We start from the raw sequence: 13,390 nt of genomic DNA, 5'->3' as shown, positions 1-13,390 counted from the left end.
GAAAATTTTGGGTCAGTTGTGCTCAAGTTACCAAGAAAATATTGGGTGAGTTGAAACCAGGCAACAACAATTCAATAGTACTCATTTCTCTACCTTTTTCTGAGGTCTGGGGTCTTATTTTCCTTCTGTGTCTATCTCAGAAGTTAGGTCTACCAGGAAAGAAGCAGCCTTATTTCTTTCTGATGGGGTGATGGGCATAGCTATTGTTGTGATTTTGTCAGTTTAGCTAAGCTGGAAGTTTATTTCCCAGAATTTCCTTCCCTGTTTGATTCTAGGTTAGAGTAGCCCCAGAAATTGTGTGAGATTTGGAAGACAAATGCAGCAGCAGCCATTCTTTGAAGTTTTGTTTGGAGACCCAGGTGCTGCATGTTGTCACTAATCTCCTGACTCACTTGTTGGCCTGGCAGCAGCTGGGACCACAGACCTTTGAGTGCAATATACATTTAAGATATAGTTTTAAATACAATTAATTATAATGATAATTAAATATAATTTTAAAATTTAAACTATAAAATCCTTCTGGATTTTTCTTCAGCTTCTCTGCTTCCTGAGGAAGACACATATGGAGAAGATCCCCATCTTCTGTGGGTTACCTGTGTCGTTGAGCATTGAGGGTAGCCAAGGCTCCCAGTTTGTCCGCATAGGTTTTATTTTTTCCTTGTCCCCCCTACTTCATGTTGATCTTTTCTTCCCATCAGCCCTGCTACCTACAGTCACTTCAGGCCCACTACCGGAAACAGAGCCAGGCGCTCCCCTAGTCCTCTGCACCACCACCACAGTTGTGCATAGTCTGATTCCTAGTAAACCCCTTCCTTCCTATCACACATAGTGGTTCTACTTCCCAGATAGAAACTTAACTTGTACAGTCCCTTTTAACACCAATTTGTGGTTATTAGTTGTGATGAGGAATTGGGATGGCATAAATCATTGAAATGTACAGATGATCAAAACATCTCATTTAACCATTTTTTCTAACATACCAAAATTAGGTGACTTATATTTCACTGTTTTTTTTTTTTTTTTGTATAAATCGATGGAATGATTAATTCAGTTACTGGTTCCCCTTGATATAAAATGATTTATTTTTTTCTCTAAAGAGCCCAATTTAATACTGTAGGGGACTCAAACACTTGTAAATTCTATTTTCTTTGTGGAGTGTGGAAAATGTTTACAGATATGAGAAAAGGAGGAGGCATATTTTTTTCTATGAAGTTTTGCTGATAGTATATGTATACATATAGAGAAGGAAAGATAGGAGTTTCAGAAATTCTCAGAGCAAATGTTCCTGCACATGTGAATCAGTCCCTCTTGGGCTTGACTATGTGAGTTGCTTTGGCCAATGGGGCATTAGCTAGTGACATACAGAGGCTTGGGTCAGTGCTTGTGCATTGGGGTTGGTCCCTTGGAAAATTCACTCTTGGAATTCCGCTGCCAGGTACTGGAATCGGTACAGAAGCTTAGGCTGAGTGAGATGCAATGTGGCGAGAACCCTGAAGGGCTGATTCATTCTTGGAATTCCGCTGCCAGGTACTGGAATCAGTACAGAAGCTTGGGCTGAATGAGATGCAAGGTGGAGCAAACTCTGAAGGATTGTGGGCCATCTTGAACTTCCCAGCTGAAGGAAGCTGGATGAATGATTCCAGACAACATCACATGGAACAGGAGAGTCACAGCTGAACGTTGCCGTAATTCCTGGCAAAAGAATCTGAGAATCAATAAATTGATGTTTGAGGATGGTTTGTTACACAGCAACAGGTCACTGAAACAATTATGACACTGAACATCAGTATCAATTTTTTTTAAACAAACAATAACCATTAATTTAGTTCTGACTGTTCCCCTTTCTCAACCCCTTTAGTTTCCTTCATGTTTATTTCCAATATTCCCATTTCCCCTTTTGCCATGAAAGTACATGGATGGTGTATGAGTTGGAAGACACTGGGGAGCCCTACTTACCCAAGGATATCCTCCTTATCAGCTGGTCCTGTTACTTGAATCATTGTTTACTTGTGTAAACTTACTTATGTAAATAATGATTTTCTTTTTCTAGGGTAAGAATTTCCATCTCCAATCATTAACATGCAGCTATTCCTGGACACATAACACTATTCGTTGTCATTCACCATTGAACAAGGATTAGTTTATTTGGTTTCCTAGGAAACAAACTGAGAGGGACTGTGTACCAGGACCTTGCTAGTCAGAGAATTTTGCCCACATGTTTGCTTCTGCCTGGAAGGCTTTTCTCCTGTTTCTCCATGTAATTCACTTCTGCTTTTCTTTCAGCTCTTGAATCCATTAATACTTTTTTAGAGAAGCATAGCCTGACCCCTGATTAAGTCAATTCTTCCATTGTAGGCTCTCATAGCCCCAAATATTCCTTCTTCAGAGCACTGATTGCAGTTGCAATTCAACCTTCTTTATGTGCAATTATATTTTACTTACACCCCTTGGGACTGTCTATCAGCTCCAAAGGGACACAGATCTTGTCTATTTTTGCCCTCTATAGTATTCATTTGACTGCTAACCAGAAGGCTGGTGGTTCAAACCCACCAGCCATTCCTCGGAGGGAAGGTTGGGCAATCTATTTCTGCAGTGATACTGCCTCGGAAACTCAGGGAGGGGTCACTATGAGTTGGATCCGACTCCATGGCAGTGAGTTTTTTTATAGTATACTTTTTTTAATAGTATACTTAGCATATACTCTGACTCACAGAAACTACTCAATAGTTGCCAAATAAATAAATGAATTAATTAACCTACATTCTGAGCAATTGAATTCTCTCACTTTATTCCTGTAGAATTTCTTGTGCTTGGGCATGGTGTTTTATTACTATTGTGGGAAAGGAAGCAAGCACTTGGCATTCTAAAAGTTCTCTGAGATATTTCAGCAGGAGAAACTAAAGCTAAGAGTGCTATGCTGAAAAGAAGACTTAGGGCGGTATGAGTTCCCTTACAATGTCTGATGAATTTCAGTTCTAATCCACTAATAAAATTATTCCTATACACAAGAAGAGTAAGAAGAGCTAATATGTGTATTAAACAGGTGTTATAAAAACAGCACTAACCTGACACCAAAAAAAAAAAAAAAAAAGAAAAAGAAAAAGATCTTGCTTTTCCAAATAATAGTAGTTAAAAGTATCTTTTATAATTGAACAATTTCAGATTTGTTAAGAAAGAACTATAACTTTGCAGTTCTCGGATCTATCTATGTTAAAATCTGTGATAATTAACTTAAATGCAAAAATTATTTACTAATAAGCAGAATAAGCTGTGGAGCTTCAGGCTATATTTTAACATTGCTTTTCTGGCTTTGAATGGGTAGAGCAAGAATGGCAATCTTGGTTTAGACAATATTCAATTTAAGAATAGCATTATTGTAATTCTTTGGGAAGTGTGAGTCAAAAGCCACCACTTTTAGTTCTCTAGGTATAACTAAAATTTGTTCTCCATTTTAGAATATCTGGGAAGGAACTGACTTGGAAAAATATTTCTTAAAGTATGTTGCTAATAGCTGATAAGAGAAAGATTAGTTCCTTGGTCATAGAAGTTTGGGAAATTCTGGACTAAACAAAATTTAAGTGTTTTTCTTTTCAGTCACAGGACTGACAGTAATATGTATTGTAAATCTCCAAAAAGGAAGAATATAAATAAGGCATTCCTCCTTGGATTTGATCGCTTAATTTTAAAATTTAATTATTACTAGCTCAGCATGTTCTTTGGAATTTAAATGTGTTTTGCTAAACAGTTTGGGAGCTATAATCTAGCAAGAAACCTCCTCTTATGCATATGGAGAGATATGGACATTTACCAAATCCCTGGTGACATGATGTTTCTATCCTGTACTTTCCCATAACCACAGACCTATAAGCCTCCTTTTCCAGGAACTACTGTTCCTGTTCCTATAAGGAAATACATTCATGGTGCTAATTACAAACTAGCTGACAATTGCTGAGTGCTCATGAAATACCAGGCATGGGGCTCAAAACATTCCATGTATATCTCATTTAATCACAACACAGCAATCCTTTGAGTAGGTAGTCCATATTATAGATGTGGGAATCAGGATCCAATTAATTAGGTAGGTGGTAGAGTCAGGATTTGAACTTGGGTGGTCTGGCTCCACTCTGAATCACAACACTATGCTGTCATAGAACTGATTTGCCAACAAACTTTTAGAAAACAACTTCTTGGTAAGTTGGGAATTGTAATTTGTGAACTCTTTGGGATACTAAACAAGGAAAGAAGTACAGTTTAATGTATCAACTTGACATTTGCTTAACTTCATGCGTGTGTTTGGCAGTGTATTTTTCCAAAAGATTTCTTCACCTTTTAGAAACACAGAATCTGTCATTCTGTTATGGCACCACGACAAGGATCATGGGCTTCACTCCTAGGATCTGAACTGTCCATTTTTAAGTACAACTGCTCTTCAGGTTTTTTTTTTTTTTTTTTTTTAAATATTGTGTAGCTGTAGAGCTTATGCTTTTAAGCATACATACCCACATGAACAAGCTATAAATATTTTGACTCCAAAGCCACATTGTAGTTCTGGTGTTAACTACCACTCCTTCCTTACTAGAAAATAGTGAAGTCTGCAGCCTCACTTGATTTCCTGTATCTCTGTCTTGCTTCTACTCCTGCTCCTCCTCTTTGCTGTTATGTACATTCTCTGTTATCCTCTGACCCTTTTCTTTGTCTCATGATGGGATGTTAATTCTTGGCAGTGGAGTCCAGAGAGTTTTTGCAAAAAATTTTCTTTCTGTCTGCAGTTATTCACAATTTAGGTTTTCCTCTTTCTTTTAACTAGCCTAATAATTCTGCTAAACCGTATTCAAGTTCTTTATTACTTCAGAACTAATCTTTCTGATATGCTTATTTGTAAATAAATATAAAATTGAAATAAAGTACAGAACAAATGATTGAATATTAAAGGGAGAGCACAGTTGAAGGTGCATAGTAATGTAGGGACACTAACTGTACAGCTCTGGAATTTTACTTGCAGTTTTTTTTTTTTTTTTGCTCTAAATTGCACAAAATTATCAAAGTTTTCTTAAAACAAGAGAATTTAACATTAATCCAATATTAGCATCTCTTCTCTGCTTACAAGTTATTTCCTTTATTTCCTAGTCGAAGCTCTTGAATATTTAATTTACTTTTCACAGTCTCGTCACTCCTCAAACACCTTTGCCATTGGCTCCTATCTCAATTATTTGGCTGAAATCAGTCTCTTAAAAGTCAATGCCCATCTTGCCACCAAATGCCAATCTCAGAACTCATATTCTGGGACATCTCTGTAATATTTGACACCAATGACTAGCCATTATGGAAAATGTCTCTTCTCTTGTGTACTACTACTTAATATAGTCTATGATTCCATTGTTGTTGTTGTTGTTGTTATGTGCCGTCGAGTCAAACCCGACTCATAGCGACCCCTCCATGGGTTTCCGAGGCAGTATCACTACGGAAGTAGGATTGCCCAACCTTCCTTCTGAGGAGTGGCTAGTGGGTTTGAACCGCCAGCCATCTGGTTAGCAGGCAAGTGTCTTAGCCACTATGCTACCAGAGCTTCTTAGCATAGTGCCTAAGGCATTTGACTGCTAACCAGAAGGCTGGCGGTTCAAACCCACTCCTCGGAAGGAAGGTTGGGCAATCCTACTTCCGTAGTGATACTGCCTCAGAAACCCAAGGAGGGGTCGCTATGAGTCGGGGCCAACTCGACAGCAAATAACAACAACAATGATTCCATTAGGGAGCCCTAATAGCTCAGTGCTTAAGTGCTTAGCTGCTAACCCACAGATCAGTGGTTTGAACCTATTAACTGCTCTTGGGAGAAAGATTAGGCAATCTGCTTCTATAAATATTGAAGCCTTGGAAACTCTGTAGGGAAGTTCTACTCTCTCGATAGGTTTGCTATGAGTTGGGATGGACTTGATGGCAATGGATTTGGTTTGGTTTTATGATTCCATGAACTCTTTTGACCCTTCTTTTTCTTATATTGAACTTAACTAATAATCCTTAATTCTTTCTCTACAGAGGCCACTGATAAAACATTTCTCTCTCATTTTTTGTTCTTATAGGTTTTAACCTTTTTAAACTAGGCTTATTTAGGTCTATTTTCTTTCCTTTCAGATTAGTATTCTGAGTCTACCATCCAGTGAGTTAACTGTCTCTTCTAACTTTGTGACACCTGCAAATCTTGCTAGCATGGTATCAATTTTCTCATTGAATGCATTGTAGTAAAAAAAAGATTTCCAAATTTTGTAGGGCTTAAGATAAAACTAAACTCAAAGAATTGGCCAGGAAAAACCTTATGAATACTGTCTGGTATATTAAGGACAACTTTATGAATAGCCCTGAAACATTGTCTGATACAATCCCAGAAGATGAGACCCTCAGTTGGAAGGCACTCAAAATACTGTTGGGGAAGAGCTTCCTCATCAGAGTACAACTGACCTTAATTATGTGGATAAAGCAGAGCTTTTGGGACCTCCATATGCTGACGTGGCATGACTCAAAATGAGAAGAAACAGCTGCAAACGTCTTAATGATCAGAGTGGAATATATGATCTATGAATCTAGGAGAACTGGAAATGATCAGGAATGAAATAATGCATTAAGATTGATACTCTAGGCATTAGTGAGCTACAATGGACCATTTTTGGCCATTTTGAATCAGGCGATCATATTATCTACTATGCTGGGAATGACAACTTGAAGAGGAATGGTGTGGCATTCATTGTCACAAAGAATGTTTCAACACCTATCATGAAGTACAATGCTGTCAATTATAGGGTAATATCCATATGCCTACAAGGAAGGCCAGTTAATACTACCATTATTCAAATTTACACACCAACCACCAAAGCCAAAGACGAGGAAATTGAAGATTTTTACCAACTTCTGTAATCTGAAATTGACCGAACATGCAATTAAGATGTGCTAATTATCACTTTTGATTGCAATGCGAAAGTTGGAAACAAACAAGAATCACCTGTAATTGGAAAATTTGGCCTTGGTGACAGAAATGATGCTGGAAATCACATGATAGAATTTTGCAAGACCAACAACTTATTCATTGCAAATACCTTTTTTCAACAAAACAAATGGTGGCTATATGCATAGGCTTTGCCAGATGGCATACACAGGAATCACATTGACTACATCTGTGGGAATAGGCAATGGAAAAGCTCAAAACAAGGCCAGGAGCTGATTGTGGAACAGATCATCAACTGCTCATATGCAAGTTCAAGTTTCAGTTGAAGATAATTAAAACAAGTCCATGAGAGCCAAAATATGACCTTGAGTATATCCCTCCTGAATTTAGAGACCATCTGAAAAATAGATTTGGTGCATTGAACACCAATGACTGAAAACCAGAGGAATTGTGGGATGACATCAAGAACATCATCCATGAAAAAAGACAGGAAAGGAAGGAAAGACTAAAATGGATGTCAGAAGATATGAAACTTGCCCTAGAGTGAAGAGTTGCTAAAACAAATGGAAGAAATGACAAGATAAAAGAGCTGAACAGATTTCAAAGAGCATCTCAAGAAGATAAAGTCAATTATTATAATGAAATGCACAAAGACCTGGAGTTAGAAAACCAAAAGGGAAGAACATGCTTGGCATTTCTTAAGCTGAAAGAACTGGAAATAAAATTTAAGCCTCAAGTTGCAGTATTGGAAGATCCTATGGGCAAAATATTGAATGATGCAGGAAACATCAAAAGAAGATGGAAGGAATATGCAGAGTCACTGTGCCAAAAAGAATTGGTTGATGTTCATTCATTTCAGGAGATAGTATATGATCAAGAACCAATGGTACAGAAGGAAGAAGTTGAAGTTGCACTGAAGGAAGTGGTGAAAAACAAAGCTCCAGGAATTGACGGAATACCCATTGAGATGTTTCAACAAATGGATGCCCTGTTGGAGTCGCTCACTTGGCTATGCCAAGAGATTTGGAAGACAGCTAACTGGTCAGCTGAGTGGAAGAGATCCATATTTGTACCCATTCCAAAGAAAGGTGATCCCGTAAAATGTGGAAATTATCGAACAATGTCATTAATATCACACACAAGTAAAATCTTACTGAAGATAATTCAAAAATGGTTCAGCAGTATATTGACAGAGAGCTTCCAGAAATGCAAACTGGATTCAGAAGAGGACGTGGAATGAAGGATATCATAAATATTTTTGTATAGTCAATAAACACACAAGTAAACATCTTTCTGGTATTCTTTGCTTTCAGCTAAGACCCATCTGACAATTGTGTGGATCATAACAAATCATGGATAATATTGAGAAGAATGGGAATTCCAGAACCTTTAATTGTACTCATGAGGAACCTGTACATAGACCAGGAGGCTGTTGTTTGAACAGAACAAGAGGATACTACATGGTTTAAAATCAGGAAGGGAGAGTGTCAGCATCCTTTCACCATACTTATTCAGTCTGTATACTGAGCAAATAATCAGAGAAGTTGGACTATATGAAGAAGATTGTGGCATCAGGATTGGAGGAAGACTCATTACCAACCTGTAATATGCAGACAGTACAACTTTGCTTGCTGAAGGTGAGGATGACTTGAAGCACTAACTGTTGAAGATTGAAGACTACAGTCTGCATTATGGATTACACCTCAACATAAAGAAAACAAAAATCCTCACTACTGGACCCAATAAACAGCATCATGATAAATGGAGAAAAGATTGAAATTGTCAAAGACTTCATATTATTTAGTTCTACAATCAATACCAATGGAAGCAGCAGTCAGGATATCAGATGACTTATAGCACTGAGCAAATCAACTGCGATGGACCTCTTTCAAGTGATTAAGAACAAAAATATCTCCTTGAAGACTAAGGTGCACCTGACACAAGTCATGGTATTTTCAATCCCCTCTGACAATGAATAAGCAAGACCAAAGAAGAGTTGATGCTTTTGAGTTGTGATGTTGGCGAAGAATGCTGAAAATACCATGGACTGCTAAAAGAACTAATAAATCTGTCCTGGAAGAAGTGCAGCCAGAATGCTCCTTGGAAGTGAGAATGGCCAGACTTCGTCTTGCCTGCTTTGGTCATTTTGTCAGAAAGGACCATTCCCTGGAGAAGGAAGGATATCATGCTTTGTAAGACGGAGGGTCAACAAAAAATGGAAAGGCCCTCAAGAAGATGGATTGACACAGTGGCTACAATGGGCTCAGGTGTAGCAAGGATCATGGAGCTGGCACAGGACTGGGCAGTGTTTTGTTCTGCTGTACATAGGATTACTATGAGTTGGAGATGACTTGACGGCACTTAACAACAACAACAGGACAAAACAGGTAGTTCCTGATTCTTCTCCAGGCTGACTTTGATCTATTAATGAGGACCATTTAGGTACAAACAGCAATAAATCTAATAATCTCACATTTCTTCACTTTTTTGTCCAGAAGGACATTGTATATAAATGTGTATTTAGCAGCTTTGTCATATGTCTTCGAAAAACATAGAGAAAAAAGAAACTGACTAACAGCTAGACTGTTCTTGCCAGGTGCCATCTAGTTGGCCCCTACTCATGATGGCCTCAGGCACAATGAGTGCAATGCTGCCTGGTCTCACATCATCCCCATCACTGACTAGCCTGATAAACGTACCAAAAAATGAATTAATTCTGATAAGACTTGTTTTATATGAACTAATTCTTATCCACACTTAACACTGTTCGCTTTCTAACTGCTAATGGATATTTTAATAATTTCTTCTGTAATGTAACTGATGATGATAAGCAAATTTGCAGTCCATCGTTTGCCTATCTACCTTTTGCTGTGTTTGGAAGATCAGGAACTACTAGCCCACTACCTGTCTTTCAGCATTTCTCCTGTTTGTCACGATTCCTCCAACATGTCTGACAACACATTCAACAATCAGAAGGCATATTTTGGAATTTCCCTTGCAAATAGAATGTACAAATCTCATTTGGGTGCATTATAGAGGATTTAGGGAATCCTTTATAAAGTCTCCTCTTGTACTTTTCCCAGCTAAAGTTCACTCTATTGTACAAAGAAGAAAAGAAAATAGGATTCAATAAGATTAACTTCTCTCTGATCCTTGTGATTATGGCACCATCTATCATAATCCAAAGGCACTGTGGTTGTGCAGTGCCTAAGGCAATTGACTGCTAACCACAAGGTTGATGATTTAAACCCACTGGCCACTCTGTGGAAGGAAGATGGGGCAATCTACTCCCATAAAGATTTACTGCCTCGGAAACCCAATGGGGCTCTTTTTGAGTTGGAACTGACTCGTTGGCAGTGGATTTGGTTTTATCATAATCCAAGGGCTTGTGCCTCTCATGCTATCATTTCTCTTTAAAAACAACTTAAAAATGCAATGGAACAAAATTGGGAACCCAGAAGTAAATCCATCCACCTGTTGTTGTTGTTAGGACAGCTAACATTTGACAAAGGGCTAAAACTCATTCAATGGGGAAGAAACAGTCACTTTAACAAATGGTATTGGCAAAACTGGATGTAGGTTTACAGAAAAATAAAACAGGATTCATATCTCTCACCATATATGAAAAAGAATTCAAGCTGGATCAAAGGCATAAATGTAAAAGCTAAAGCCATAAAGATAATCAAAGAAAAAATAGGGACAAACTTAGGAGCTTTAATGCATGACGTAAATACACTATCAAGCATAACTAAAAATGTACAAACAGCAGAAGACAAACTTGTCCTTGTTGTTACGTGCCATTGAGTCGGCCCCAACTCATAGCAATCCCTCTTTAGGTTTCCGAGGCGATAACACTATGTAAGTAGATTGCCCAACCTTCCTTCTGAGGAGTGGTTGGTGAGTTGAACCTCCAGTCTTCCGGTTAGCAGACAAGTGCCTTAGGCACGTTGCTACCAGAGCTCCTAGAAGACTAAAAAACATTTATGTGCATCAGAAGGCTTTACCAAAAGAGAACCTACAGACTGGAAAAAATTTTTGGCAATGACATACTGGACAAGTGACTAATATGTAAAATTTATAGAACACTCCAATACCTCAAAAACAAAAAGATGAACGATCCAACTAAAAAATGGTCAGAGGACATGAACAGACACTTCACCAAAGAAAACATTCAGGGGGTTAACAAATAGATGAAGAAATGTGATTATTAGCTGTTGTTGTTGTTGTTATTATGTGCCATTGAGTCAGACCTGACATAGCGACCCCTCCTTGGGTTTCCGAGGCAGTATCACTACAGAAGTAGATTGACAAACCTTCCTTCCAAGGAGTGGCTGGTGTGTTTGAACTGCCAGCCTTCTGGTTAGTAGTCAAGTGCCTTAGGCACTATGCTACCAGAGCTCAGAGGGATACAAACCAAAACAACAATGAGATATCATCTCACACCAACTTTTATAACAAAGTTAAAAAGTATATATATAACAAATGCTGGTGAGGGTGTGGAGACTGGAACCCTCAGACGGTGCTGGTGGGACTATTAAATGGTACAATCATTGTGCAAAACAGTGTAATGCTTCGTTAAAAAGTTGGAAATAGAAATATCATATGATCCAGCAATTCCACTGGTAGGTATATATCCTAGAGAAATAAGAGCCATGACATAAACAGATATAAGCGCATTCACGTTCATCATGGAGGAGTCAGCCTCAGGGATCCAGGTGAGGAGAGGGAACCCAGGCCACACCCCAAAACAGCAAGGTGGGAAAGCAGGAGAAAGAAGAGCAAAAGGCCAGGGAGACCAGGACAGAGTGAGGAGTCAGCCACAGGGATCCAGGTGAGGAGAGGGAACTCAGGCCATGCCCCACAAGCAGCAAGACAGGAAAGTGGGAGAAAGGAGAGGAAAGGCCAGGGGGACTGGGACAGAGCAAGGAGTCATCTGCAGGAATCCAAGTAAGGATGGTTGGAGAGGTTTCCAACAGCGAAGCGAGATAAACTTGTCTGTCAGTTTGTCCTACTGTGTTGCTGTGAGTCTTGAGGCTGTGCCTCTGGTGTTTCAAACCCAGTGCGGTGCACATGGTGCACAGGTATCACTCTGGCTTGCAGACTGAGACAGACTAGGAAGAAGGAAGAGGCCATCCACTTCTCAAAGAATTGGGCAAGGAAAACCTTATGAATAACAAAGAAACACTGTCTGATACATTACTGTGCAACTTTATGAATAGTCTGGAAATATTGTCCAATAAAGAGGAGGAGGATGAGTCACTTAGGTTAGAAGGCTCTCAAAATAGGACTGGGAAAGAGCTGCATCATCAGAGTAAAACCAGCCTTACTCATATGGATAAGGTAAAGCTTTTGAGACCTCCATTTGCTGACATGGCACCACTCAAATTGAGGAGAAACAGCTGCAAACATCCATTAATCATCGAAACATGGAATGTACAAAGTATGAATCTAGGAAAATTGGAAGTTGTCAAAAATGAAATGGAACACATAAGGATTGATATCCTAGCCATTAGTGAGCTGAAATAGATGGGTTTTGGCCATTTTGACAGTTTGAAGAGGAATGGCACAGCATTCATCATCACAAAGGATGTTTCAAGATCTGTCCTGAAGTACAGTGCTGTCAGTGATAGGATAATATCCATACCTACAATGAAGACCCATTAATACCACTATTATTCAAATTTATGCACCAGCCACCAAAGCTAAAGATGAGGATATTGAAGATTTTTATCAACTTCTGCAGTCTGAAATTGACCGAACATGCAATCAAGATGTGTTAATTATCACTGGTGACTGGAATGCAAAAGTTGGAAACAACGAAGAATCACCGGTAGTTGGAAAATTTGGCATTGGTGACAGAAATAATGCTGGAACTCCCATGATAGAATTTTGCAAGACCAATGACTTATTCATTACAAACAACACAAATGGCGGCTTTTTTCAACAACACAAACGGCGACTCTACACGCGGACTTCACCAGATGGAACACACAGGAATCAGATTGACTACATCTGTGGCAAGAGGCAATGGAAAACTCAATATCTTCAGTCAACACCAGGCCAGAAGCTGATTGTGGAACAGACCATCAACTGCTCATATGCAAGTTCAACTTGAAGTTAAAGACAATTAAAACAAGTCCAAGAGGGGCCAAAATATAATTTTGAATATATCCTTCCTGAATTTAGAGACCATCTAAAGAATAGATTTGATGCATTGAACACCAATGACCGAAAACCAGAAGAATTGTGGGAGGATATCAGGAACATCATCCATGAAGAAAGTAAGAGATCACTAAAAAGATGAGAAAAGAAGAGAAGACAAAAATGGATGACAGAAGAGACTCTGAAACTTGCCCTTGAGCGGAGAGTAGCTAAAGCAAATGGAAGAAATGGTAAGATAAAAGAGCTGAACAGAAGATTTCAAAGAGCAGCTTGAGCAGACAAAGCCAATTACTA

Source organism: Orycteropus afer, unplaced genomic scaffold (assembly GCF_000298275.1).
Source record: "Orycteropus afer afer isolate SDZICR_OR568_19922 unplaced genomic scaffold, OryAfe1.0 scaffold00425, whole genome shotgun sequence".
Classification (NCBI taxonomy): domain Eukaryota; kingdom Metazoa; phylum Chordata; class Mammalia; order Tubulidentata; family Orycteropodidae; genus Orycteropus; species Orycteropus afer.
Note: the sequence above shows the minus strand (reverse complement) of the source record.